Source organism: Hoplias malabaricus, unplaced genomic scaffold (genome assembly GCF_029633855.1).
Source record: "Hoplias malabaricus isolate fHopMal1 unplaced genomic scaffold, fHopMal1.hap1 scaffold_132, whole genome shotgun sequence".
Lineage (NCBI taxonomy): Eukaryota > Metazoa > Chordata > Actinopteri > Characiformes > Erythrinidae > Hoplias > Hoplias malabaricus.
In genome coordinates, this window is record NW_027100759.1 from 1 (window position 1) to 21,825 (window position 21,825).

General features: G+C 46.7%; 51 non-coding genes and 1 pseudogene across 51 annotated transcripts; all 52 read left to right on the forward strand.

Annotated features, from left to right (window-relative positions):
• Positions 1-2: 2 nt before the first annotated feature.
• On the forward strand, positions 3-107 carry LOC136680112 (U5 spliceosomal RNA; annotated as a pseudogene).
• Positions 108-342: 235 nt separating this feature from the next.
• Positions 343-533, forward strand: LOC136679913 (U2 spliceosomal RNA). The gene has a single exon (XR_010796646.1). It is a non-coding gene; the product is annotated as a U2 spliceosomal RNA (small nuclear RNA).
• Positions 534-839: 306 nt separating this feature from the next.
• On the forward strand, positions 840-953 carry LOC136679978 (U5 spliceosomal RNA). The gene has a single exon (XR_010796706.1). It is a non-coding gene; the product is annotated as a U5 spliceosomal RNA (small nuclear RNA).
• Positions 954-1,188: 235 nt separating this feature from the next.
• On the forward strand, positions 1,189-1,379 carry LOC136679914 (U2 spliceosomal RNA). The gene has a single exon (XR_010796647.1). It is a non-coding gene; the product is annotated as a U2 spliceosomal RNA (small nuclear RNA).
• A 306-nt stretch (positions 1,380-1,685) lies between these two features.
• LOC136679979 (U5 spliceosomal RNA) lies at positions 1,686-1,799 on the forward strand. The gene has a single exon (XR_010796707.1). It is a non-coding gene; the product is annotated as a U5 spliceosomal RNA (small nuclear RNA).
• Positions 1,800-2,033: 234 nt separating this feature from the next.
• On the forward strand, positions 2,034-2,224 carry LOC136679915 (U2 spliceosomal RNA). Its single transcript, XR_010796648.1, has one exon. It is a non-coding gene; the product is annotated as a U2 spliceosomal RNA (small nuclear RNA).
• Positions 2,225-2,530: 306 nt separating this feature from the next.
• Positions 2,531-2,644, forward strand: LOC136679980 (U5 spliceosomal RNA). The gene has a single exon (XR_010796708.1). It is a non-coding gene; the product is annotated as a U5 spliceosomal RNA (small nuclear RNA).
• A 235-nt stretch (positions 2,645-2,879) lies between these two features.
• LOC136679916 (U2 spliceosomal RNA) lies at positions 2,880-3,070 on the forward strand. The gene has a single exon (XR_010796649.1). It is a non-coding gene; the product is annotated as a U2 spliceosomal RNA (small nuclear RNA).
• Positions 3,071-3,376: 306 nt separating this feature from the next.
• On the forward strand, positions 3,377-3,490 carry LOC136679981 (U5 spliceosomal RNA). The gene has a single exon (XR_010796709.1). It is a non-coding gene; the product is annotated as a U5 spliceosomal RNA (small nuclear RNA).
• Positions 3,491-3,725: 235 nt separating this feature from the next.
• On the forward strand, positions 3,726-3,916 carry LOC136679918 (U2 spliceosomal RNA). Its single transcript, XR_010796651.1, has one exon. It is a non-coding gene; the product is annotated as a U2 spliceosomal RNA (small nuclear RNA).
• Positions 3,917-4,222: 306 nt separating this feature from the next.
• LOC136679982 (U5 spliceosomal RNA) lies at positions 4,223-4,336 on the forward strand. The gene has a single exon (XR_010796710.1). It is a non-coding gene; the product is annotated as a U5 spliceosomal RNA (small nuclear RNA).
• A 235-nt stretch (positions 4,337-4,571) lies between these two features.
• On the forward strand, positions 4,572-4,762 carry LOC136679919 (U2 spliceosomal RNA). Its single transcript, XR_010796652.1, has one exon. It is a non-coding gene; the product is annotated as a U2 spliceosomal RNA (small nuclear RNA).
• Positions 4,763-5,068: 306 nt separating this feature from the next.
• Positions 5,069-5,182, forward strand: LOC136679983 (U5 spliceosomal RNA). The gene has a single exon (XR_010796711.1). It is a non-coding gene; the product is annotated as a U5 spliceosomal RNA (small nuclear RNA).
• A 235-nt stretch (positions 5,183-5,417) lies between these two features.
• LOC136679920 (U2 spliceosomal RNA) lies at positions 5,418-5,608 on the forward strand. The gene has a single exon (XR_010796653.1). It is a non-coding gene; the product is annotated as a U2 spliceosomal RNA (small nuclear RNA).
• A 306-nt stretch (positions 5,609-5,914) lies between these two features.
• Positions 5,915-6,028, forward strand: LOC136679984 (U5 spliceosomal RNA). The gene has a single exon (XR_010796712.1). It is a non-coding gene; the product is annotated as a U5 spliceosomal RNA (small nuclear RNA).
• A 235-nt stretch (positions 6,029-6,263) lies between these two features.
• Positions 6,264-6,454, forward strand: LOC136679921 (U2 spliceosomal RNA). The gene has a single exon (XR_010796654.1). It is a non-coding gene; the product is annotated as a U2 spliceosomal RNA (small nuclear RNA).
• A 306-nt stretch (positions 6,455-6,760) lies between these two features.
• LOC136679987 (U5 spliceosomal RNA) lies at positions 6,761-6,874 on the forward strand. The gene has a single exon (XR_010796714.1). It is a non-coding gene; the product is annotated as a U5 spliceosomal RNA (small nuclear RNA).
• Positions 6,875-7,109: 235 nt separating this feature from the next.
• On the forward strand, positions 7,110-7,300 carry LOC136679922 (U2 spliceosomal RNA). The gene has a single exon (XR_010796655.1). It is a non-coding gene; the product is annotated as a U2 spliceosomal RNA (small nuclear RNA).
• A 305-nt stretch (positions 7,301-7,605) lies between these two features.
• On the forward strand, positions 7,606-7,719 carry LOC136679988 (U5 spliceosomal RNA). The gene has a single exon (XR_010796715.1). It is a non-coding gene; the product is annotated as a U5 spliceosomal RNA (small nuclear RNA).
• Positions 7,720-7,954: 235 nt separating this feature from the next.
• Positions 7,955-8,145, forward strand: LOC136679923 (U2 spliceosomal RNA). Its single transcript, XR_010796656.1, has one exon. It is a non-coding gene; the product is annotated as a U2 spliceosomal RNA (small nuclear RNA).
• Positions 8,146-8,450: 305 nt separating this feature from the next.
• On the forward strand, positions 8,451-8,564 carry LOC136679989 (U5 spliceosomal RNA). The gene has a single exon (XR_010796716.1). It is a non-coding gene; the product is annotated as a U5 spliceosomal RNA (small nuclear RNA).
• A 235-nt stretch (positions 8,565-8,799) lies between these two features.
• On the forward strand, positions 8,800-8,990 carry LOC136679924 (U2 spliceosomal RNA). The gene has a single exon (XR_010796657.1). It is a non-coding gene; the product is annotated as a U2 spliceosomal RNA (small nuclear RNA).
• A 306-nt stretch (positions 8,991-9,296) lies between these two features.
• On the forward strand, positions 9,297-9,410 carry LOC136679990 (U5 spliceosomal RNA). Its single transcript, XR_010796717.1, has one exon. It is a non-coding gene; the product is annotated as a U5 spliceosomal RNA (small nuclear RNA).
• Positions 9,411-9,645: 235 nt separating this feature from the next.
• On the forward strand, positions 9,646-9,836 carry LOC136679925 (U2 spliceosomal RNA). Its single transcript, XR_010796658.1, has one exon. It is a non-coding gene; the product is annotated as a U2 spliceosomal RNA (small nuclear RNA).
• A 306-nt stretch (positions 9,837-10,142) lies between these two features.
• On the forward strand, positions 10,143-10,256 carry LOC136679991 (U5 spliceosomal RNA). The gene has a single exon (XR_010796718.1). It is a non-coding gene; the product is annotated as a U5 spliceosomal RNA (small nuclear RNA).
• Positions 10,257-10,491: 235 nt separating this feature from the next.
• Positions 10,492-10,682, forward strand: LOC136679926 (U2 spliceosomal RNA). Its single transcript, XR_010796659.1, has one exon. It is a non-coding gene; the product is annotated as a U2 spliceosomal RNA (small nuclear RNA).
• Positions 10,683-10,988: 306 nt separating this feature from the next.
• On the forward strand, positions 10,989-11,102 carry LOC136679992 (U5 spliceosomal RNA). The gene has a single exon (XR_010796719.1). It is a non-coding gene; the product is annotated as a U5 spliceosomal RNA (small nuclear RNA).
• Positions 11,103-11,337: 235 nt separating this feature from the next.
• LOC136679927 (U2 spliceosomal RNA) lies at positions 11,338-11,528 on the forward strand. Its single transcript, XR_010796660.1, has one exon. It is a non-coding gene; the product is annotated as a U2 spliceosomal RNA (small nuclear RNA).
• A 306-nt stretch (positions 11,529-11,834) lies between these two features.
• LOC136679993 (U5 spliceosomal RNA) lies at positions 11,835-11,948 on the forward strand. The gene has a single exon (XR_010796720.1). It is a non-coding gene; the product is annotated as a U5 spliceosomal RNA (small nuclear RNA).
• A 235-nt stretch (positions 11,949-12,183) lies between these two features.
• On the forward strand, positions 12,184-12,374 carry LOC136679929 (U2 spliceosomal RNA). The gene has a single exon (XR_010796662.1). It is a non-coding gene; the product is annotated as a U2 spliceosomal RNA (small nuclear RNA).
• Positions 12,375-12,680: 306 nt separating this feature from the next.
• On the forward strand, positions 12,681-12,794 carry LOC136679994 (U5 spliceosomal RNA). Its single transcript, XR_010796721.1, has one exon. It is a non-coding gene; the product is annotated as a U5 spliceosomal RNA (small nuclear RNA).
• Positions 12,795-13,029: 235 nt separating this feature from the next.
• Positions 13,030-13,220, forward strand: LOC136679930 (U2 spliceosomal RNA). Its single transcript, XR_010796663.1, has one exon. It is a non-coding gene; the product is annotated as a U2 spliceosomal RNA (small nuclear RNA).
• A 306-nt stretch (positions 13,221-13,526) lies between these two features.
• On the forward strand, positions 13,527-13,640 carry LOC136679995 (U5 spliceosomal RNA). Its single transcript, XR_010796722.1, has one exon. It is a non-coding gene; the product is annotated as a U5 spliceosomal RNA (small nuclear RNA).
• A 235-nt stretch (positions 13,641-13,875) lies between these two features.
• On the forward strand, positions 13,876-14,066 carry LOC136679931 (U2 spliceosomal RNA). The gene has a single exon (XR_010796664.1). It is a non-coding gene; the product is annotated as a U2 spliceosomal RNA (small nuclear RNA).
• A 307-nt stretch (positions 14,067-14,373) lies between these two features.
• On the forward strand, positions 14,374-14,487 carry LOC136679996 (U5 spliceosomal RNA). Its single transcript, XR_010796723.1, has one exon. It is a non-coding gene; the product is annotated as a U5 spliceosomal RNA (small nuclear RNA).
• Positions 14,488-14,722: 235 nt separating this feature from the next.
• Positions 14,723-14,913, forward strand: LOC136679932 (U2 spliceosomal RNA). Its single transcript, XR_010796665.1, has one exon. It is a non-coding gene; the product is annotated as a U2 spliceosomal RNA (small nuclear RNA).
• Positions 14,914-15,218: 305 nt separating this feature from the next.
• Positions 15,219-15,332, forward strand: LOC136679998 (U5 spliceosomal RNA). The gene has a single exon (XR_010796725.1). It is a non-coding gene; the product is annotated as a U5 spliceosomal RNA (small nuclear RNA).
• A 235-nt stretch (positions 15,333-15,567) lies between these two features.
• Positions 15,568-15,758, forward strand: LOC136679933 (U2 spliceosomal RNA). The gene has a single exon (XR_010796666.1). It is a non-coding gene; the product is annotated as a U2 spliceosomal RNA (small nuclear RNA).
• Positions 15,759-16,065: 307 nt separating this feature from the next.
• On the forward strand, positions 16,066-16,179 carry LOC136679999 (U5 spliceosomal RNA). The gene has a single exon (XR_010796726.1). It is a non-coding gene; the product is annotated as a U5 spliceosomal RNA (small nuclear RNA).
• A 235-nt stretch (positions 16,180-16,414) lies between these two features.
• LOC136679934 (U2 spliceosomal RNA) lies at positions 16,415-16,605 on the forward strand. The gene has a single exon (XR_010796667.1). It is a non-coding gene; the product is annotated as a U2 spliceosomal RNA (small nuclear RNA).
• A 306-nt stretch (positions 16,606-16,911) lies between these two features.
• Positions 16,912-17,025, forward strand: LOC136680000 (U5 spliceosomal RNA). Its single transcript, XR_010796727.1, has one exon. It is a non-coding gene; the product is annotated as a U5 spliceosomal RNA (small nuclear RNA).
• A 235-nt stretch (positions 17,026-17,260) lies between these two features.
• LOC136679935 (U2 spliceosomal RNA) lies at positions 17,261-17,451 on the forward strand. The gene has a single exon (XR_010796668.1). It is a non-coding gene; the product is annotated as a U2 spliceosomal RNA (small nuclear RNA).
• Positions 17,452-17,758: 307 nt separating this feature from the next.
• On the forward strand, positions 17,759-17,872 carry LOC136680001 (U5 spliceosomal RNA). The gene has a single exon (XR_010796728.1). It is a non-coding gene; the product is annotated as a U5 spliceosomal RNA (small nuclear RNA).
• Positions 17,873-18,107: 235 nt separating this feature from the next.
• LOC136679936 (U2 spliceosomal RNA) lies at positions 18,108-18,298 on the forward strand. Its single transcript, XR_010796669.1, has one exon. It is a non-coding gene; the product is annotated as a U2 spliceosomal RNA (small nuclear RNA).
• Positions 18,299-18,603: 305 nt separating this feature from the next.
• On the forward strand, positions 18,604-18,717 carry LOC136680002 (U5 spliceosomal RNA). The gene has a single exon (XR_010796729.1). It is a non-coding gene; the product is annotated as a U5 spliceosomal RNA (small nuclear RNA).
• Positions 18,718-18,952: 235 nt separating this feature from the next.
• LOC136679937 (U2 spliceosomal RNA) lies at positions 18,953-19,143 on the forward strand. The gene has a single exon (XR_010796670.1). It is a non-coding gene; the product is annotated as a U2 spliceosomal RNA (small nuclear RNA).
• Positions 19,144-19,450: 307 nt separating this feature from the next.
• LOC136680003 (U5 spliceosomal RNA) lies at positions 19,451-19,564 on the forward strand. The gene has a single exon (XR_010796730.1). It is a non-coding gene; the product is annotated as a U5 spliceosomal RNA (small nuclear RNA).
• Positions 19,565-19,799: 235 nt separating this feature from the next.
• Positions 19,800-19,990, forward strand: LOC136679938 (U2 spliceosomal RNA). Its single transcript, XR_010796671.1, has one exon. It is a non-coding gene; the product is annotated as a U2 spliceosomal RNA (small nuclear RNA).
• A 307-nt stretch (positions 19,991-20,297) lies between these two features.
• Positions 20,298-20,411, forward strand: LOC136680004 (U5 spliceosomal RNA). The gene has a single exon (XR_010796731.1). It is a non-coding gene; the product is annotated as a U5 spliceosomal RNA (small nuclear RNA).
• Positions 20,412-20,646: 235 nt separating this feature from the next.
• LOC136679940 (U2 spliceosomal RNA) lies at positions 20,647-20,837 on the forward strand. The gene has a single exon (XR_010796673.1). It is a non-coding gene; the product is annotated as a U2 spliceosomal RNA (small nuclear RNA).
• Positions 20,838-21,143: 306 nt separating this feature from the next.
• On the forward strand, positions 21,144-21,257 carry LOC136680005 (U5 spliceosomal RNA). Its single transcript, XR_010796732.1, has one exon. It is a non-coding gene; the product is annotated as a U5 spliceosomal RNA (small nuclear RNA).
• Positions 21,258-21,492: 235 nt separating this feature from the next.
• LOC136679941 (U2 spliceosomal RNA) lies at positions 21,493-21,683 on the forward strand. The gene has a single exon (XR_010796674.1). It is a non-coding gene; the product is annotated as a U2 spliceosomal RNA (small nuclear RNA).
• The last annotated feature ends 142 nt before the right edge of the window (positions 21,684-21,825 follow it).

The window sequence follows — 21,825 nt, forward strand, 5'->3', positions numbered from 1 at the left end:
ACACACTCTATCAGATTTACAAATCTTTCGCCTTTTACTAAAGATTTCCGTGGAGGGGAACGTTGACGAGTTTTGTGTATTTTTGAAGGCTCTGTTGCTGCAGAGCTACACATTTTCTTCCTGTATAATGACAGAGCGACAGCCGTCTTTGGAGCACGCCTTGCCACAAGTTCCTGTAGCAGCAGCTCTTAGCTTCTGTTTGCAGTTCTTGGTGGGAGGAGCCTCCGGTGTGGTGGTGGTGTCTGAGTGGGAGGGGTCAAGGTCTGACGACCAGGTTTAAATACCCTCCAGTAGTTGCTGGTTTGCGGCAGGGTGCTCCGGGCCGGCCGGGCCTTTCCGGTTATCGCTTCTCGGCCTTTTGGCTAAGATCAAGCGTAGTATCTGTTCTTATCAGTTTAATATCTGATACGTCCTCTATACGAGGACTACATATTAAATTGATTTTTTGAGCAGGGAGACGGAAGAGGGGCTTGCTCCGTCCGCTCCACGCATCGACCCGGTATTGCAGTACTTCTGGGAACGGTGCACCTCCTTAAACTGGTTAAAAGTCAGAAAGAAATAAGTTAGGACATGGGTACGGCTTTATGATGTTGCCTTCTCGAGGCTGTTCTCTTTTTAATCTGTTTCATGGTTTTCCCTCCATTTTTCTTCTTTTTTTTTTTTTTTTTTTTTTTTAAATACAAATCTATGATCTCATGTTTTTCTCGTCTGTGTTGACCTCTAATTGGCGTGTTAATTTATGCACAGATTATCCCACCCTGACCTTTGTTCAGTCTGCACCCTCCGCAAGAGTCTTAGACCTCCAGCAGAGGAGCGGAAGGCCTGCCGTTAGCCGTCATATCTCGGGTTTCTCTTCAGTCACGTACAAATCTTTCGCCTTTTACTAAAGATTTCCGTGGAGGGGAACGTTGACGAGTTTTGTGTATTTTTGAAGGCTCTGTTGCTGCAGAGCTACACATTTTCTTCCTGTATAATGACAGAGCGACAGCCGTCTTTGGAGCACGCCTTGCCACAAGTTCCTGTAGCAGCAGCTCTTAGCTTCTGTTTGCAGTTCTTGGTGGGAGGAGCCTCCGGTGTGGTGGTGGTGTCTGAGTGGGAGGGGTCAAGGTCTGACGACCAGGTTTAAATACCCTCCAGTAGTTGCTGGTTTGCGGCAGGGTGCTCCGGGCCGGCCGGGCCTTTCCGGTTATCGCTTCTCGGCCTTTTGGCTAAGATCAAGCGTAGTATCTGTTCTTATCAGTTTAATATCTGATACGTCCTCTATACGAGGACTACATATTAAATTGATTTTTTGAGCAGGGAGACGGAAGAGGGGCTTGCTCCGTCCGCTCCACGCATCGACCCGGTATTGCAGTACTTCTGGGAACGGTGCACCTCCTTAAACTGGTTAAAAGTCAGAAAGAAATAAGTTAGGACATGGGTACGGCTTTATGATGTTGCCTTCTCGAGGCTGTTGTCTTTTTAATCTGTTTCATGGTTTTCCCTCCATTTTTCTTCTTTTTTTTTTTTTTTTTTTTTTTTAAATACAAATCTATGATCTCATGTTTTTCTCGTCTGTGTTGACCTCTAATTGGCGTGTTAATTTATGCACAGATTATCCCACCCTGACCTTTGTTCAGTCTGCACCCTCCGCAAGAGTCTTAGACCTCCAGCAGAGGAGCGGAAGGCCTGCCGTTAGCCGTCATATCTCGGGTTTCTCTTCAGTCACGTACAAATCTTTCGCCTTTTACTAAAGATTTCCGTGGAGGGGAACGTTGACGAGTTTTGTGTATTTTTGAAGGCTCTGTTGCTGCAGAGCTACACATTTTCTTCCTGTATAATGACAGAGCGACAGCCGTCTTTGGAGCACGCCTTGCCACAAGTTCCTGTAGCAGCAGCTCTTAGCTTCTGTTTGCAGTTCTTGGTGGGAGGAGCCTCCGGTGTGGTGGTGGTGTCTGAGTGGGAGGGTCAAGGTCTGACGACCAGGTTTAAATACCCTCCAGTAGTTGCTGGTTTGCGGCAGGGTGCTCCGGGCCGGCCGGGCCTTTCCGGTTATCGCTTCTCGGCCTTTTGGCTAAGATCAAGCGTAGTATCTGTTCTTATCAGTTTAATATCTGATACGTCCTCTATACGAGGACTACATATTAAATTGATTTTTTGAGCAGGGAGACGGAAGAGGGGCTTGCTCCGTCCGCTCCACGCATCGACCCGGTATTGCAGTACTTCTGGGAACGGTGCACCTCCTTAAACTGGTTAAAAGTCAGAAAGAAATAAGTTAGGACATGGGTACGGCTTTATGATGTTGCCTTCTCGAGGCTGTTGTCTTTTTAATCTGTTTCATGGTTTTCCCTCCATTTTTCTTCTTTTTTTTTTTTTTTTTTTTTTTTAAATACAAATCTATGATCTCATGTTTTTCTCGTCTGTGTTGACCTCTAATTGGCGTGTTAATTTATGCACAGATTATCCCACCCTGACCTTTGTTCAGTCTGCACCCTCCGCAAGAGTCTTAGACCTCCAGCAGAGGAGCGGAAGGCCTGCCGTTAGCCGTCATATCTCGGGTTTCTCTTCAGTCACGTACAAATCTTTCGCCTTTTACTAAAGATTTCCGTGGAGGGGAACGTTGACGAGTTTTGTGTATTTTTGAAGGCTCTGTTGCTGCAGAGCTACACATTTTCTTCCTGTATAATGACAGAGCGACAGCCGTCTTTGGAGCACGCCTTGCCACAAGTTCCTGTAGCAGCAGCTCTTAGCTTCTGTTTGCAGTTCTTGGTGGGAGGAGCCTCCGGTGTGGTGGTGGTGTCTGAGTGGGAGGGGTCAAGGTCTGACGACCAGGTTTAAATACCCTCCAGTAGTTGCTGGTTTGCGGCAGGGTGCTCCGGGCCGGCCGGGCCTTTCCGGTTATCGCTTCTCGGCCTTTTGGCTAAGATCAAGCGTAGTATCTGTTCTTATCAGTTTAATATCTGATACGTCCTCTATACGAGGACTACATATTAAATTGATTTTTTGAGCAGGGAGACGGAAGAGGGGCTTGCTCCGTCCGCTCCACGCATCGACCCGGTATTGCAGTACTTCTGGGAACGGTGCACCTCCTTAAACTGGTTAAAAGTCAGAAAGAAATAAGTTAGGACATGGGTACGGCTTTATGATGTTGCCTTCTCGAGGCTGTTCTCTTTTTAATCTGTTTCATGGTTTTCCCTCCATTTTTCTTCTTTTTTTTTTTTTTTTTTTTTTTTAAATACAAATCTATGATCTCATGTTTTTCTCGTCTGTGTTGACCTCTAATTGGCGTGTTAATTTATGCACAGATTATCCCACCCTGACCTTTGTTCAGTCTGCACCCTCCGCAAGAGTCTTAGACCTCCAGCAGAGGAGCGGAAGGCCTGCCGTTAGCCGTCATATCTCGGGTTTCTCTTCAGTCACGTACAAATCTTTCGCCTTTTACTAAAGATTTCCGTGGAGGGGAACGTTGACGAGTTTTGTGTATTTTTGAAGGCTCTGTTGCTGCAGAGCTACACATTTTCTTCCTGTATAATGACAGAGCGACAGCCGTCTTTGGAGCACGCCTTGCCACAAGTTCCTGTAGCAGCAGCTCTTAGCTTCTGTTTGCAGTTCTTGGTGGGAGGAGCCTCCGGTGTGGTGGTGGTGTCTGAGTGGGAGGGGTCAAGGTCTGACGACCAGGTTTAAATACCCTCCAGTAGTTGCTGGTTTGCGGCAGGGTGCTCCGGGCCGGCCGGGCCTTTCCGGTTATCGCTTCTCGGCCTTTTGGCTAAGATCAAGCGTAGTATCTGTTCTTATCAGTTTAATATCTGATACGTCCTCTATACGAGGACTACATATTAAATTGATTTTTTGAGCAGGGAGACGGAAGAGGGGCTTGCTCCGTCCGCTCCACGCATCGACCCGGTATTGCAGTACTTCTGGGAACGGTGCACCTCCTTAAACTGGTTAAAAGTCAGAAAGAAATAAGTTAGGACATGGGTACGGCTTTATGATGTTGCCTTCTCGAGGCTGTTGTCTTTTTAATCTGTTTCATGGTTTTCCCTCCATTTTTCTTCTTTTTTTTTTTTTTTTTTTTTTTTAAATACAAATCTATGATCTCATGTTTTTCTCGTCTGTGTTGACCTCTAATTGGCGTGTTAATTTATGCACAGATTATCCCACCCTGACCTTTGTTCAGTCTGCACCCTCCGCAAGAGTCTTAGACCTCCAGCAGAGGAGCGGAAGGCCTGCCGTTAGCCGTCATATCTCGGGTTTCTCTTCAGTCACGTACAAATCTTTCGCCTTTTACTAAAGATTTCCGTGGAGGGGAACGTTGACGAGTTTTGTGTATTTTTGAAGGCTCTGTTGCTGCAGAGCTACACATTTTCTTCCTGTATAATGACAGAGCGACAGCCGTCTTTGGAGCACGCCTTGCCACAAGTTCCTGTAGCAGCAGCTCTTAGCTTCTGTTTGCAGTTCTTGGTGGGAGGAGCCTCCGGTGTGGTGGTGGTGTCTGAGTGGGAGGGGTCAAGGTCTGACGACCAGGTTTAAATACCCTCCAGTAGTTGCTGGTTTGCGGCAGGGTGCTCCGGGCCGGCCGGGCCTTTCCGGTTATCGCTTCTCGGCCTTTTGGCTAAGATCAAGCGTAGTATCTGTTCTTATCAGTTTAATATCTGATACGTCCTCTATACGAGGACTACATATTAAATTGATTTTTTGAGCAGGGAGACGGAAGAGGGGCTTGCTCCGTCCGCTCCACGCATCGACCCGGTATTGCAGTACTTCTGGGAACGGTGCACCTCCTTAAACTGGTTAAAAGTCAGAAAGAAATAAGTTAGGACATGGGTACGGCTTTATGATGTTGCCTTCTCGAGGCTGTTCTCTTTTTAATCTGTTTCATGGTTTTCCCTCCATTTTTCTTCTTTTTTTTTTTTTTTTTTTTTTTTAAATACAAATCTATGATCTCATGTTTTTCTCGTCTGTGTTGACCTCTAATTGGCGTGTTAATTTATGCACAGATTATCCCACCCTGACCTTTGTTCAGTCTGCACCCTCCGCAAGAGTCTTAGACCTCCAGCAGAGGAGCGGAAGGCCTGCCGTTAGCCGTCATATCTCGGGTTTCTCTTCAGTCACGTACAAATCTTTCGCCTTTTACTAAAGATTTCCGTGGAGGGGAACGTTGACGAGTTTTGTGTATTTTTGAAGGCTCTGTTGCTGCAGAGCTACACATTTTCTTCCTGTATAATGACAGAGCGACAGCCGTCTTTGGAGCACGCCTTGCCACAAGTTCCTGTAGCAGCAGCTCTTAGCTTCTGTTTGCAGTTCTTGGTGGGAGGAGCCTCCGGTGTGGTGGTGGTGTCTGAGTGGGAGGGGTCAAGGTCTGACGACCAGGTTTAAATACCCTCCAGTAGTTGCTGGTTTGCGGCAGGGTGCTCCGGGCCGGCCGGGCCTTTCCGGTTATCGCTTCTCGGCCTTTTGGCTAAGATCAAGCGTAGTATCTGTTCTTATCAGTTTAATATCTGATACGTCCTCTATACGAGGACTACATATTAAATTGATTTTTTGAGCAGGGAGACGGAAGAGGGGCTTGCTCCGTCCGCTCCACGCATCGACCCGGTATTGCAGTACTTCTGGGAACGGTGCACCTCCTTAAACTGGTTAAAAGTCAGAAAGAAATAAGTTAGGACATGGGTACGGCTTTATGATGTTGCCTTCTCGAGGCTGTTGTCTTTTTAATCTGTTTCATGGTTTTCCCTCCATTTTTCTTCTTTTTTTTTTTTTTTTTTTTTTTTAAATACAAATCTATGATCTCATGTTTTTCTCGTCTGTGTTGACCTCTAATTGGCGTGTTAATTTATGCACAGATTATCCCACCCTGACCTTTGTTCAGTCTGCACCCTCCGCAAGAGTCTTAGACCTCCAGCAGAGGAGCGGAAGGCCTGCCGTTAGCCGTCATATCTCGGGTTTCTCTTCAGTCACGTACAAATCTTTCGCCTTTTACTAAAGATTTCCGTGGAGGGGAACGTTGACGAGTTTTGTGTATTTTTGAAGGCTCTGTTGCTGCAGAGCTACACATTTTCTTCCTGTATAATGACAGAGCGACAGCCGTCTTTGGAGCACGCCTTGCCACAAGTTCCTGTAGCAGCAGCTCTTAGCTTCTGTTTGCAGTTCTTGGTGGGAGGAGCCTCCGGTGTGGTGGTGGTGTCTGAGTGGGAGGGGTCAAGGTCTGACGACCAGGTTTAAATACCCTCCAGTAGTTGCTGGTTTGCGGCAGGGTGCTCCGGGCCGGCCGGGCCTTTCCGGTTATCGCTTCTCGGCCTTTTGGCTAAGATCAAGCGTAGTATCTGTTCTTATCAGTTTAATATCTGATACGTCCTCTATACGAGGACTACATATTAAATTGATTTTTTGAGCAGGGAGACGGAAGAGGGGCTTGCTCCGTCCGCTCCACGCATCGACCCGGTATTGCAGTACTTCTGGGAACGGTGCACCTCCTTAAACTGGTTAAAAGTCAGAAAGAAATAAGTTAGGACATGGGTACGGCTTTATGATGTTGCCTTCTCGAGGCTGTTCTCTTTTTAATCTGTTTCATGGTTTTCCCTCCATTTTTCTTCTTTTTTTTTTTTTTTTTTTTTTTTAAATACAAATCTATGATCTCATGTTTTTCTCGTCTGTGTTGACCTCTAATTGGCGTGTTAATTTATGCACAGATTATCCCACCCTGACCTTTGTTCAGTCTGCACCCTCCGCAAGAGTCTTAGACCTCCAGCAGAGGAGCGGAAGGCCTGCCGTTAGCCGTCATATCTCGGGTTTCTCTTCAGTCACGTACAAATCTTTCGCCTTTTACTAAAGATTTCCGTGGAGGGGAACGTTGACGAGTTTTGTGTATTTTTGAAGGCTCTGTTGCTGCAGAGCTACACATTTTCTTCCTGTATAATGACAGAGCGACAGCCGTCTTTGGAGCACGCCTTGCCACAAGTTCCTGTAGCAGCAGCTCTTAGCTTCTGTTTGCAGTTCTTGGTGGGAGGAGCCTCCGGTGTGGTGGTGGTGTCTGAGTGGGAGGGGTCAAGGTCTGACGACCAGGTTTAAATACCCTCCAGTAGTTGCTGGTTTGCGGCAGGGTGCTCCGGGCCGGCCGGGCCTTTCCGGTTATCGCTTCTCGGCCTTTTGGCTAAGATCAAGCGTAGTATCTGTTCTTATCAGTTTAATATCTGATACGTCCTCTATACGAGGACTACATATTAAATTGATTTTTTGAGCAGGGAGACGGAAGAGGGGCTTGCTCCGTCCGCTCCACGCATCGACCCGGTATTGCAGTACTTCTGGGAACGGTGCACCTCCTTAAACTGGTTAAAAGTCAGAAAGAAATAAGTTAGGACATGGGTACGGCTTTATGATGTTGCCTTCTCGAGGCTGTTCTCTTTTTAATCTGTTTCATGGTTTTCCCTCCATTTTTCTTCTTTTTTTTTTTTTTTTTTTTTTTAAATACAAATCTATGATCTCATGTTTTTCTCGTCTGTGTTGACCTCTAATTGGCGTGTTAATTTATGCACAGATTATCCCACCCTGACCTTTGTTCAGTCTGCACCCTCCGCAAGAGTCTTAGACCTCCAGCAGAGGAGCGGAAGGCCTGCCGTTAGCCGTCATATCTCGGGTTTCTCTTCAGTCACGTACAAATCTTTCGCCTTTTACTAAAGATTTCCGTGGAGGGGAACGTTGACGAGTTTTGTGTATTTTTGAAGGCTCTGTTGCTGCAGAGCTACACATTTTCTTCCTGTATAATGACAGAGCGACAGCCGTCTTTGGAGCACGCCTTGCCACAAGTTCCTGTAGCAGCAGCTCTTAGCTTCTGTTTGCAGTTCTTGGTGGGAGGAGCCTCCGGTGTGGTGGTGGTGTCTGAGTGGGAGGGGTCAAGGTCTGACGACCAGGTTTAAATACCCTCCAGTAGTTGCTGGTTTGCGGCAGGGTGCTCCGGGCCGGCCGGGCCTTTCCGGTTATCGCTTCTCGGCCTTTTGGCTAAGATCAAGCGTAGTATCTGTTCTTATCAGTTTAATATCTGATACGTCCTCTATACGAGGACTACATATTAAATTGATTTTTTGAGCAGGGAGACGGAAGAGGGGCTTGCTCCGTCCGCTCCACGCATCGACCCGGTATTGCAGTACTTCTGGGAACGGTGCACCTCCTTAAACTGGTTAAAAGTCAGAAAGAAATAAGTTAGGACATGGGTACGGCTTTATGATGTTGCCTTCTCGAGGCTGTTGTCTTTTTAATCTGTTTCATGGTTTTCCCTCCATTTTTCTTCTTTTTTTTTTTTTTTTTTTTTTTAAATACAAATCTATGATCTCATGTTTTTCTCGTCTGTGTTGACCTCTAATTGGCGTGTTAATTTATGCACAGATTATCCCACCCTGACCTTTGTTCAGTCTGCACCCTCCGCAAGAGTCTTAGACCTCCAGCAGAGGAGCGGAAGGCCTGCCGTTAGCCGTCATATCTCGGGTTTCTCTTCAGTCACGTACAAATCTTTCGCCTTTTACTAAAGATTTCCGTGGAGGGGAACGTTGACGAGTTTTGTGTATTTTTGAAGGCTCTGTTGCTGCAGAGCTACACATTTTCTTCCTGTATAATGACAGAGCGACAGCCGTCTTTGGAGCACGCCTTGCCACAAGTTCCTGTAGCAGCAGCTCTTAGCTTCTGTTTGCAGTTCTTGGTGGGAGGAGCCTCCGGTGTGGTGGTGGTGTCTGAGTGGGAGGGGTCAAGGTCTGACGACCAGGTTTAAATACCCTCCAGTAGTTGCTGGTTTGCGGCAGGGTGCTCCGGGCCGGCCGGGCCTTTCCGGTTATCGCTTCTCGGCCTTTTGGCTAAGATCAAGCGTAGTATCTGTTCTTATCAGTTTAATATCTGATACGTCCTCTATACGAGGACTACATATTAAATTGATTTTTTGAGCAGGGAGACGGAAGAGGGGCTTGCTCCGTCCGCTCCACGCATCGACCCGGTATTGCAGTACTTCTGGGAACGGTGCACCTCCTTAAACTGGTTAAAAGTCAGAAAGAAATAAGTTAGGACATGGGTACGGCTTTATGATGTTGCCTTCTCGAGGCTGTTCTCTTTTTAATCTGTTTCATGGTTTTCCCTCCATTTTTCTTCTTTTTTTTTTTTTTTTTTTTTTTTAAATACAAATCTATGATCTCATGTTTTTCTCGTCTGTGTTGACCTCTAATTGGCGTGTTAATTTATGCACAGATTATCCCACCCTGACCTTTGTTCAGTCTGCACCCTCCGCAAGAGTCTTAGACCTCCAGCAGAGGAGCGGAAGGCCTGCCGTTAGCCGTCATATCTCGGGTTTCTCTTCAGTCACGTACAAATCTTTCGCCTTTTACTAAAGATTTCCGTGGAGGGGAACGTTGACGAGTTTTGTGTATTTTTGAAGGCTCTGTTGCTGCAGAGCTACACATTTTCTTCCTGTATAATGACAGAGCGACAGCCGTCTTTGGAGCACGCCTTGCCACAAGTTCCTGTAGCAGCAGCTCTTAGCTTCTGTTTGCAGTTCTTGGTGGGAGGAGCCTCCGGTGTGGTGGTGGTGTCTGAGTGGGAGGGGTCAAGGTCTGACGACCAGGTTTAAATACCCTCCAGTAGTTGCTGGTTTGCGGCAGGGTGCTCCGGGCCGGCCGGGCCTTTCCGGTTATCGCTTCTCGGCCTTTTGGCTAAGATCAAGCGTAGTATCTGTTCTTATCAGTTTAATATCTGATACGTCCTCTATACGAGGACTACATATTAAATTGATTTTTTGAGCAGGGAGACGGAAGAGGGGCTTGCTCCGTCCGCTCCACGCATCGACCCGGTATTGCAGTACTTCTGGGAACGGTGCACCTCCTTAAACTGGTTAAAAGTCAGAAAGAAATAAGTTAGGACATGGGTACGGCTTTATGATGTTGCCTTCTCGAGGCTGTTGTCTTTTTAATCTGTTTCATGGTTTTCCCTCCATTTTTCTTCTTTTTTTTTTTTTTTTTTTTTTTTAAATACAAATCTATGATCTCATGTTTTTCTCGTCTGTGTTGACCTCTAATTGGCGTGTTAATTTATGCACAGATTATCCCACCCTGACCTTTGTTCAGTCTGCACCCTCCGCAAGAGTCTTAGACCTCCAGCAGAGGAGCGGAAGGCCTGCCGTTAGCCGTCATATCTCGGGTTTCTCTTCAGTCACGTACAAATCTTTCGCCTTTTACTAAAGATTTCCGTGGAGGGGAACGTTGACGAGTTTTGTGTATTTTTGAAGGCTCTGTTGCTGCAGAGCTACACATTTTCTTCCTGTATAATGACAGAGCGACAGCCGTCTTTGGAGCACGCCTTGCCACAAGTTCCTGTAGCAGCAGCTCTTAGCTTCTGTTTGCAGTTCTTGGTGGGAGGAGCCTCCGGTGTGGTGGTGGTGTCTGAGTGGGAGGGGTCAAGGTCTGACGACCAGGTTTAAATACCCTCCAGTAGTTGCTGGTTTGCGGCAGGGTGCTCCGGGCCGGCCGGGCCTTTCCGGTTATCGCTTCTCGGCCTTTTGGCTAAGATCAAGCGTAGTATCTGTTCTTATCAGTTTAATATCTGATACGTCCTCTATACGAGGACTACATATTAAATTGATTTTTTGAGCAGGGAGACGGAAGAGGGGCTTGCTCCGTCCGCTCCACGCATCGACCCGGTATTGCAGTACTTCTGGGAACGGTGCACCTCCTTAAACTGGTTAAAAGTCAGAAAGAAATAAGTTAGGACATGGGTACGGCTTTATGATGTTGCCTTCTCGAGGCTGTTCTCTTTTTAATCTGTTTCATGGTTTTCCCTCCATTTTTCTTCTTTTTTTTTTTTTTTTTTTTTTTTAAATACAAATCTATGATCTCATGTTTTTCTCGTCTGTGTTGACCTCTAATTGGCGTGTTAATTTATGCACAGATTATCCCACCCTGACCTTTGTTCAGTCTGCACCCTCCGCAAGAGTCTTAGACCTCCAGCAGAGGAGCGGAAGGCCTGCCGTTAGCCGTCATATCTCGGGTTTCTCTTCAGTCACGTACAAATCTTTCGCCTTTTACTAAAGATTTCCGTGGAGGGGAACGTTGACGAGTTTTGTGTATTTTTGAAGGCTCTGTTGCTGCAGAGCTACACATTTTCTTCCTGTATAATGACAGAGCGACAGCCGTCTTTGGAGCACGCCTTGCCACAAGTTCCTGTAGCAGCAGCTCTTAGCTTCTGTTTGCAGTTCTTGGTGGGAGGAGCCTCCGGTGTGGTGGTGGTGTCTGAGTGGGAGGGGTCAAGGTCTGACGACCAGGTTTAAATACCCTCCAGTAGTTGCTGGTTTGCGGCAGGGTGCTCCGGGCCGGCCGGGCCTTTCCGGTTATCGCTTCTCGGCCTTTTGGCTAAGATCAAGCGTAGTATCTGTTCTTATCAGTTTAATATCTGATACGTCCTCTATACGAGGACTACATATTAAATTGATTTTTTGAGCAGGGAGACGGAAGAGGGGCTTGCTCCGTCCGCTCCACGCATCGACCCGGTATTGCAGTACTTCTGGGAACGGTGCACCTCCTTAAACTGGTTAAAAGTCAGAAAGAAATAAGTTAGGACATGGGTACGGCTTTATGATGTTGCCTTCTCGAGGCTGTTCTCTTTTTAATCTGTTTCATGGTTTTCCCTCCATTTTTCTTCTTTTTTTTTTTTTTTTTTTTTTTTAAATACAAATCTATGATCTCATGTTTTTCTCGTCTGTGTTGACCTCTAATTGGCGTGTTAATTTATGCACAGATTATCCCACCCTGACCTTTGTTCAGTCTGCACCCTCCGCAAGAGTCTTAGACCTCCAGCAGAGGAGCGGAAGGCCTGCCGTTAGCCGTCATATCTCGGGTTTCTCTTCAGTCACGTACAAATCTTTCGCCTTTTACTAAAGATTTCCGTGGAGGGGAACGTTGACGAGTTTTGTGTATTTTTGAAGGCTCTGTTGCTGCAGAGCTACACATTTTCTTCCTGTATAATGACAGAGCGACAGCCGTCTTTGGAGCACGCCTTGCCACAAGTTCCTGTAGCAGCAGCTCTTAGCTTCTGTTTGCAGTTCTTGGTGGGAGGAGCCTCCGGTGTGGTGGTGGTGTCTGAGTGGGAGGGGTCAAGGTCTGACGACCAGGTTTAAATACCCTCCAGTAGTTGCTGGTTTGCGGTAGGGTGCTCCGGGCCGGCCGGGCCTTTCCGGTTATCGCTTCTCGGCCTTTTGGCTAAGATCAAGCGTAGTATCTGTTCTTATCAGTTTAATATCTGATACGTCCTCTATACGAGGACTACATATTAAATTGATTTTTTGAGCAGGGAGACGGAAGAGGGGCTTGCTCCGTCCGCTCCACGCATCGACCCGGTATTGCAGTACTTCTGGGAACGGTGCACCTCCTTAAACTGGTTAAAAGTCAGAAAGAAATAAGTTAGGACATGGGTACGGCTTTATGATGTTGCCTTCTCGAGGCTGTTGTCTTTTTAATCTGTTTCATGGTTTTCCCTCCATTTTTCTTCTTTTTTTTTTTTTTTTTTTTTTTTAAATACAAATCTATGATCTCATGTTTTTCTCGTCTGTGTTGACCTCTAATTGGCGTGTTAATTTATGCACAGATTATCCCACCCTGACCTTTGTTCAGTCTGCACCCTCCGCAAGAGTCTTAGACCTCCAGCAGAGGAGCGGAAGGCCTGCCGTTAGCCGTCATATCTCGGGTTTCTCTTCAGTCACGTACAAATCTTTCGCCTTTTACTAAAGATTTCCGTGGAGGGGAACGTTGACGAGTTTTGTGTATTTTTGAAGGCTCTGTTGCTGCAGAGCTACACATTTTCTTCCTGTATAATGACAGAGCGACAGCCGTCTTTGGAGCACGCCTTGCCACAAGTTCCTGTAGCAGCAGCTCTTAGCTTCTGTTTGCAGTTCTTGGTGGGAGGAGCCTCCGGTGTGGTGGTGGTGTCTGAGTGGGAGGGGTCAAGGTCTGACGACCAGGTTTAAATACCCTCCAGTAGTTGCTGGTTTGCGGCAGGGTGCTCCGGGCCGGCCGGGCCTTTCCGGTTATCGCTTCTCGGCCTTTTGGCTAAGATCAAGCGTAGTATCTGTTCTTATCAGTTTAATATCTGATACGTCCTCTATACGAGGACTACATATTAAATTGATTTTTTGAGCAGGGAGACGGAAGAGGGGCTTGCTCCGTCCGCTCCACGCATCGACCCGGTATTGCAGTACTTCTGGGAACGGTGCACCTCCTTAAACTGGTTAAAAGTCAGAAAGAAATAAGTTAGGACATGGGTACGGCTTTATGATGTTGCCTTCTCGAGGCTGTTCTCTTTTTAATCTGTTTCATGGTTTTCCCTCCATTTTTCTTCTTTTTTTTTTTTTTTTTTTTTTTTAAATACAAATCTATGATCTCATGTTTTTCTCGTCTGTGTTGACCTCTAATTGGCGTGTTAATTTATGCACAGATTATCCCACCCTGACCTTTGTTCAGTCTGCACCCTCCGCAAGAGTCTTAGACCTCCAGCAGAGGAGCGGAAGGCCTGCCGTTAGCCGTCATATCTCGGGTTTCTCTTCAGTCACGTACAAATCTTTCGCCTTTTACTAAAGATTTCCGTGGAGGGGAACGTTGACGAGTTTTGTGTATTTTTGAAGGCTCTGTTGCTGCAGAGCTACACATTTTCTTCCTGTATAATGACAGAGCGACAGCCGTCTTTGGAGCACGCCTTGCCACAAGTTCCTGTAGCAGCAGCTCTTAGCTTCTGTTTGCAGTTCTTGGTGGGAGGAGCCTCCGGTGTGGTGGTGGTGTCTGAGTGGGAGGGGTCAAGGTCTGACGACCAGGTTTAAATACCCTCCAGTAGTTGCTGGTTTGCGGCAGGGTGCTCCGGGCCGGCCGGGCCTTTCCGGTTATCGCTTCTCGGCCTTTTGGCTAAGATCAAGCGTAGTATCTGTTCTTATCAGTTTAATATCTGATACGTCCTCTATACGAGGACTACATATTAAATTGATTTTTTGAGCAGGGAGACGGAAGAGGGGCTTGCTCCGTCCGCTCCACGCATCGACCCGGTATTGCAGTACTTCTGGGAACGGTGCACCTCCTTAAACTGGTTAAAAGTCAGAAAGAAATAAGTTAGGACATGGGTACGGCTTTATGATGTTGCCTTCTCGAGGCTGTTCTCTTTTTAATCTGTTTCATGGTTTTCCCTCCATTTTTCTTCTTTTTTTTTTTTTTTTTTTTTTTTTAAATACAAATCTATGATCTCATGTTTTTCTCGTCTGTGTTGACCTCTAATTGGCGTGTTAATTTATGCACAGATTATCCCACCCTGACCTTTGTTCAGTCTGCACCCTCCGCAAGAGTCTTAGACCTCCAGCAGAGGAGCGGAAGGCCTGCCGTTAGCCGTCATATCTCGGGTTTCTCTTCAGTCACGTACAAATCTTTCGCCTTTTACTAAAGATTTCCGTGGAGGGGAACGTTGACGAGTTTTGTGTATTTTTGAAGGCTCTGTTGCTGCAGAGCTACACATTTTCTTCCTGTATAATGACAGAGCGACAGCCGTCTTTGGAGCACGCCTTGCCACAAGTTCCTGTAGCAGCAGCTCTTAGCTTCTGTTTGCAGTTCTTGGTGGGAGGAGCCTCCGGTGTGGTGGTGGTGTCTGAGTGGGAGGGGTCAAGGTCTGACGACCAGGTTTAAATACCCTCCAGTAGTTGCTGGTTTGCGGCAGGGTGCTCCGGGCCGGCCGGGCCTTTCCGGTTATCGCTTCTCGGCCTTTTGGCTAAGATCAAGCGTAGTATCTGTTCTTATCAGTTTAATATCTGATACGTCCTCTATACGAGGACTACATATTAAATTGATTTTTTGAGCAGGGAGACGGAAGAGGGGCTTGCTCCGTCCGCTCCACGCATCGACCCGGTATTGCAGTACTTCTGGGAACGGTGCACCTCCTTAAACTGGTTAAAAGTCAGAAAGAAATAAGTTAGGACATGGGTACGGCTTTATGATGTTGCCTTCTCGAGGCTGTTCTCTTTTTAATCTGTTTCATGGTTTTCCCTCCATTTTTCTTCTTTTTTTTTTTTTTTTTTTTTTTAAATACAAATCTATGATCTCATGTTTTTCTCGTCTGTGTTGACCTCTAATTGGCGTGTTAATTTATGCACAGATTATCCCACCCTGACCTTTGTTCAGTCTGCACCCTCCGCAAGAGTCTTAGACCTCCAGCAGAGGAGCGGAAGGCCTGCCGTTAGCCGTCATATCTCGGGTTTCTCTTCAGTCACGTACAAATCTTTCGCCTTTTACTAAAGATTTCCGTGGAGGGGAACGTTGACGAGTTTTGTGTATTTTTGAAGGCTCTGTTGCTGCAGAGCTACACATTTTCTTCCTGTATAATGACAGAGCGACAGCCGTCTTTGGAGCACGCCTTGCCACAAGTTCCTGTAGCAGCAGCTCTTAGCTTCTGTTTGCAGTTCTTGGTGGGAGGAGCCTCCGGTGTGGTGGTGGTGTCTGAGTGGGAGGGGTCAAGGTCTGACGACCAGGTTTAAATACCCTCCAGTAGTTGCTGGTTTGCGGCAGGGTGCTCCGGGCCGGCCGGGCCTTTCCGGTTATCGCTTCTCGGCCTTTTGGCTAAGATCAAGCGTAGTATCTGTTCTTATCAGTTTAATATCTGATACGTCCTCTATACGAGGACTACATATTAAATTGATTTTTTGAGCAGGGAGACGGAAGAGGGGCTTGCTCCGTCCGCTCCACGCATCGACCCGGTATTGCAGTACTTCTGGGAACGGTGCACCTCCTTAAACTGGTTAAAAGTCAGAAAGAAATAAGTTAGGACATGGGTACGGCTTTATGATGTTGCCTTCTCGAGGCTGTTCTCTTTTTAATCTGTTTCATGGTTTTCCCTCCATTTTTCTTCTTTTTTTTTTTTTTTTTTTTTTTTTAAATACAAATCTATGATCTCATGTTTTTCTCGTCTGTGTTGACCTCTAATTGGCGTGTTAATTTATGCACAGATTATCCCACCCTGACCTTTGTTCAGTCTGCACCCTCCGCAAGAGTCTTAGACCTCCAGCAGAGGAGCGGAAGGCCTGCCGTTAGCCGTCATATCTCGGGTTTCTCTTCAGTCACGTACAAATCTTTCGCCTTTTACTAAAGATTTCCGTGGAGGGGAACGTTGACGAGTTTTGTGTATTTTTGAAGGCTCTGTTGCTGCAGAGCTACACATTTTCTTCCTGTATAATGACAGAGCGACAGCCGTCTTTGGAGCACGCCTTGCCACAAGTTCCTGTAGCAGCAGCTCTTAGCTTCTGTTTGCAGTTCTTGGTGGGAGGAGCCTCCGGTGTGGTGGTGGTGTCTGAGTGGGAGGGGTCAAGGTCTGACGACCAGGTTTAAATACCCTCCAGTAGTTGCTGGTTTGCGGCAGGGTGCTCCGGGCCGGCCGGGCCTTTCCGGTTATCGCTTCTCGGCCTTTTGGCTAAGATCAAGCGTAGTATCTGTTCTTATCAGTTTAATATCTGATACGTCCTCTATACGAGGACTACATATTAAATTGATTTTTTGAGCAGGGAGACGGAAGAGGGGCTTGCTCCGTCCGCTCCACGCATCGACCCGGTATTGCAGTACTTCTGGGAACGGTGCACCTCCTTAAACTGGTTAAAAGTCAGAAAGAAATAAGTTAGGACATGGGTACGGCTTTATGATGTTGCCTTCTCGAGGCTGTTCTCTTTTTAATCTGTTTCATGGTTTTCCCTCCATTTTTCTTCTTTTTTTTTTTTTTTTTTTTTTTTAAATACAAATCTATGATCTCATGTTTTTCTCGTCTGTGTTGACCTCTAATTGGCGTGTTAATTTATGCACAGATTATCCCACCCTGACCTTTGTTCAGTCTGCACCCTCCGCAAGAGTCTTAGACCTCCAGCAGAGGAGCGGAAGGCCTGCCGTTAGCCGTCATATCTCGGGTTTCTCTTCAGTCACGTACAAATCTTTCGCCTTTTACTAAAGATTTCCGTGGAGGGGAACGTTGACGAGTTTTGTGTATTTTTGAAGGCTCTGTTGCTGCAGAGCTACACATTTTCTTCCTGTATAATGACAGAGCGACAGCCGTCTTTGGAGCACGCCTTGCAACAAGTTCCTGTAGCAGCAGCTCTTAGCTTCTGTTTGCAGTTCTTGGTGGGAGGAGCCTCCGGTGTGGTGGTGGTGTCTGAGTGGGAGGGGTCAAGGTCTGACGACCAGGTTTAAATACCCTCCAGTAGTTGCTGGTTTGCGGCAGGGTGCTCCGGGCCGGCCGGGCCTTTCCGGTTATCGCTTCTCGGCCTTTTGGCTAAGATCAAGCGTAGTATCTGTTCTTATCAGTTTAATATCTGATACGTCCTCTATACGAGGACTACATATTAAATTGATTTTTTGAGCAGGGAGACGGAAGAGGGGCTTGCTCCGTCCGCTCCACGCATCGACCCGGTATTGCAGTACTTCTGGGAACGGTGCACCTCCTTAAACTGGTTAAAAGTCAGAAAGAAATAAGTTAGGACATGGGTACGGCTTTATGATGTTGCCTTCTCGAGGCTGTTCTCTTTTTAATCTGTTTCATGGTTTTCCCTCCATTTTTCTTCTTTTTTTTTTTTTTTTTTTTTTTTTAAATACAAATCTATGATCTCATGTTTTTCTCGTCTGTGTTGACCTCTAATTGGCGTGTTAATTTATGCACAGATTATCCCACCCTGACCTTTGTTCAGTCTGCACCCTCCGCAAGAGTCTTAGACCTCCAGCAGAGGAGCGGAAGGCCTGCCGTTAGCCGTCATATCTCGGGTTTCTCTTCAGTCACGTACAAATCTTTCGCCTTTTACTAAAGATTTCCGTGGAGGGGAACGTTGACGAGTTTTGTGTATTTTTGAAGGCTCTGTTGCTGCAGAGCTACACATTTTCTTCCTGTATAATGACAGAGCGACAGCCGTCTTTGGAGCACGCCTTGCCACAAGTTCCTGTAGCAGCAGCTCTTAGCTTCTGTTTGCAGTTCTTGGTGGGAGGAGCCTCCGGTGTGGTGGTGGTGTCTGAGTGGGAGGGGTCAAGGTCTGACGACCAGGTTTAAATACCCTCCAGTAGTTGCTGGTTTGCGGCAGGGTGCTCCGGGCCGGCCGGGCCTTTTCGGTTATCGCTTCTCGGCCTTTTGGCTAAGATCAAGCGTAGTATCTGTTCTTATCAGTTTAATATCTGATACGTCCTCTATACGAGGACTACATATTAAATTGATTTTTTGAGCAGGGAGACGGAAGAGGGGCTTGCTCCGTCCGCTCCACGCATCGACCCGGTATTGCAGTACTTCTGGGAACGGTGCACCTCCTTAAACTGGTTAAAAGTCAGAAAGAAATAAGTTAGGACATGGGTACGGCTTTATGATGTTGCCTTCTCGAGGCTGTTGTCTTTTTAATCTGTTTCATGGTTTTCCCTCCATTTTTCTTCTTTTTTTTTTTTTTTTTTTTTTTAAATACAAATCTATGATCTCATGTTTTTCTCGTCTGTGTTGACCTCTAATTGGCGTGTTAATTTATGCACAGATTATCCCACCCTGACCTTTGTTCAGTCTGCACCCTCCGCAAGAGTCTTAGACCTCCAGCAGAGGAGCGGAAGGCCTGCCGTTAGCCGTCATATCTCGGGTTTCTCTTCAGTCACGTACAAATCTTTCGCCTTTTACTAAAGATTTCCGTGGAGGGGAACGTTGACGAGTTTTGTGTATTTTTGAAGGCTCTGTTGCTGCAGAGCTACACATTTTCTTCCTGTATAATGACAGAGCGACAGCCGTCTTTGGAGCACGCCTTGCCACAAGTTCCTGTAGCAGCAGCTCTTAGCTTCTGTTTGCAGTTCTTGGTGGGAGGAGCCTCCGGTGTGGTGGTGGTGTCTGAGTGGGAGGGGTCAAGGTCTGACGACCAGGTTTAAATACCCTCCAGTAGTTGCTGGTTTGCGGCAGGGTGCTCCGGGCCGGCCGGGCCTTTCCGGTTATCGCTTCTCGGCCTTTTGGCTAAGATCAAGCGTAGTATCTGTTCTTATCAGTTTAATATCTGATACGTCCTCTATACGAGGACTACATATTAAATTGATTTTTTGAGCAGGGAGACGGAAGAGGGGCTTGCTCCGTCCGCTCCACGCATCGACCCGGTATTGCAGTACTTCTGGGAACGGTGCACCTCCTTAAACTGGTTAAAAGTCAGAAAGAAATAAGTTAGGACATGGGTACGGCTTTATGATGTTGCCTTCTCGAGGCTGTTCTCTTTTTAATCTGTTTCATGGTTTTCCCTCCATTTTTCTTCTTTTTTTTTTTTTTTTTTTTTTTTTAAATACAAATCTATGATCTCATGTTTTTCTCGTCTGTGTTGACCTCTAATTGGCGTGTTAATTTATGCACAGATTATCCCACCCTGACCTTTGTTCAGTCTGCACCCTCCGCAAGAGTCTTAGACCTCCAGCAGAGGAGCGGAAGGCCTGCCGTTAGCCGTCATATCTCGGGTTTCTCTTCAGTCACGTACAAATCTTTCGCCTTTTACTAAAGATTTCCGTGGAGGGGAACGTTGACGAGTTTTGTGTATTTTTGAAGGCTCTGTTGCTGCAGAGCTACACATTTTCTTCCTGTATAATGACAGAGCGACAGCCGTCTTTGGAGCACGCCTTGCCACAAGTTCCTGTAGCAGCAGCTCTTAGCTTCTGTTTGCAGTTCTTGGTGGGAGGAGCCTCCGGTGTGGTGGTGGTGTCTGAGTGGGAGGGGTCAAGGTCTGACGACCAGGTTTAAATACCCTCCAGTAGTTGCTGGTTTGCGGCAGGGTGCTCCGGGCCGGCCGGGCCTTTCCGGTTATCGCTTCTCGGCCTTTTGGCTAAGATCAAGCGTAGTATCTGTTCTTATCAGTTTAATATCTGATACGTCCTCTATACGAGGACTACATATTAAATTGATTTTTTGAGCAGGGAGACGGAAGAGGGGCTTGCTCCGTCCGCTCCACGCATCGACCCGGTATTGCAGTACTTCTGGGAACGGTGCACCTCCTTAAACTGGTTAAAAGTCAGAAAGAAATAAGTTAGGACATGGGTACGGCTTTATGATGTTGCCTTCTCGAGGCTGTTCTCTTTTTAATCTGTTTCATGGTTTTCCCTCCATTTTTCTTCTTTTTTTTTTTTTTTTTTTTTTTTTAAATACAAATCTATGATCTCATGTTTTTCTCGTCTGTGTTGACCTCTAATTGGCGTGTTAATTTATGCACAGATTATCCCACCCTGACCTTTGTTCAGTCTGCACCCTCCGCAAGAGTCTTAGACCTCCAGCAGAGGAGCGGAAGGCCTGCCGTTAGCCGTCATATCTCGGGTTTCTCTTCAGTCACGTACAAATCTTTCGCCTTTTACTAAAGATTTCCGTGGAGGGGAACGTTGACGAGTTTTGTGTATTTTTGAAGGCTCTGTTGCTGCAGAGCTACACATTTTCTTCCTGTATAATGACAGAGCGACAGCCGTCTTTGGAGCACGCCTTGCCACAAGTTCCTGTAGCAGCAGCTCTTAGCTTCTGTTTGCAGTTCTTGGTGGGAGGAGCCTCCGGTGTGGTGGTGGTGTCTGAGTGGGAGGGGTCAAGGTCTGACGACCAGGTTTAAATACCCTCCAGTAGTTGCTGGTTTGCGGCAGGGTGCTCCGGGCCGGCCGGGCCTTTCCGGTTATCGCTTCTCGGCCTTTTGGCTAAGATCAAGCGTAGTATCTGTTCTTATCAGTTTAATATCTGATACGTCCTCTATACGAGGACTACATATTAAATTGATTTTTTGAGCAGGGAGACGGAAGAGGGGCTTGCTCCGTCCGCTCCACGCATCGACCCGGTATTGCAGTACTTCTGGGAACGGTGCACCTCCTTAAACTGGTTAAAAGTCAGAAAGAAATAAGTTAGGACATGGGTACGGCTTTATGATGTTGCCTTCTCGAGGCTGTTGTCTTTTTAATCTGTTTCATGGTTTTCCCTCCATTTTTCTTCTTTTTTTTTTTTTTTTTTTTTTTTAAATACAAATCTATGATCTCATGTTTTTCTCGTCTGTGTTGACCTCTAATTGGCGTGTTAATTTATGCACAGATTATCCCACCCTGACCTTTGTTCAGTCTGCACCCTCCGCAAGAGTCTTAGACCTCCAGCAGAGGAGCGGAAGGCCTGCCGTTAGCCGTCATATCTCGGGTTTCTCTTCAGTCACGTACAAATCTTTCGCCTTTTACTAAAGATTTCCGTGGAGGGGAACGTTGACGAGTTTTGTGTATTTTTGAAGGCTCTGTTGCTGCAGAGCTACACATTTTCTTCCTGTATAATGACAGAGCGACAGCCGTCTTTGGAGCACGCCTTGCCACAAGTTCCTGTAGCAGCAGCTCTTAGCTTCTGTTTGCAGTTCTTGGTGGGAGGAGCCTCCGGTGTGGTGGTGGTGTCTGAGTGGGAGGGGTCAAGGTCTGACGACCAGGTTTAAATACCCTCCAGTAGTTGCTGGTTTGCGGCAGGGTGCTCCGGGCCGGCCGGGCCTTTCCGGTTATCGCTTCTCGGCCTTTTGGCTAAGATCAAGCGTAGTATCTGTTCTTATCAGTTTAATATCTGATACGTCCTCTATACGAGGACTACATATTAAATTGATTTTTTGAGCAGGGAGACGGAAGAGGGGCTTGCTCCGTCCGCTCCACGCATCGACCCGGTATTGCAGTACTTCTGGGAACGGTGCACCTCCTTAAACTGGTTAAAAGTCAGAAAGAAATAAGTTAGGACATGGGTACGGCTTTATGATGTTGCCTTCTCGAGGCTGTTCTCTTTTTAATCTGTTTCATGGTTTTCCCTCCATTTTTCTTCTTTTTTTTTTTTTTTTTTTTTTTT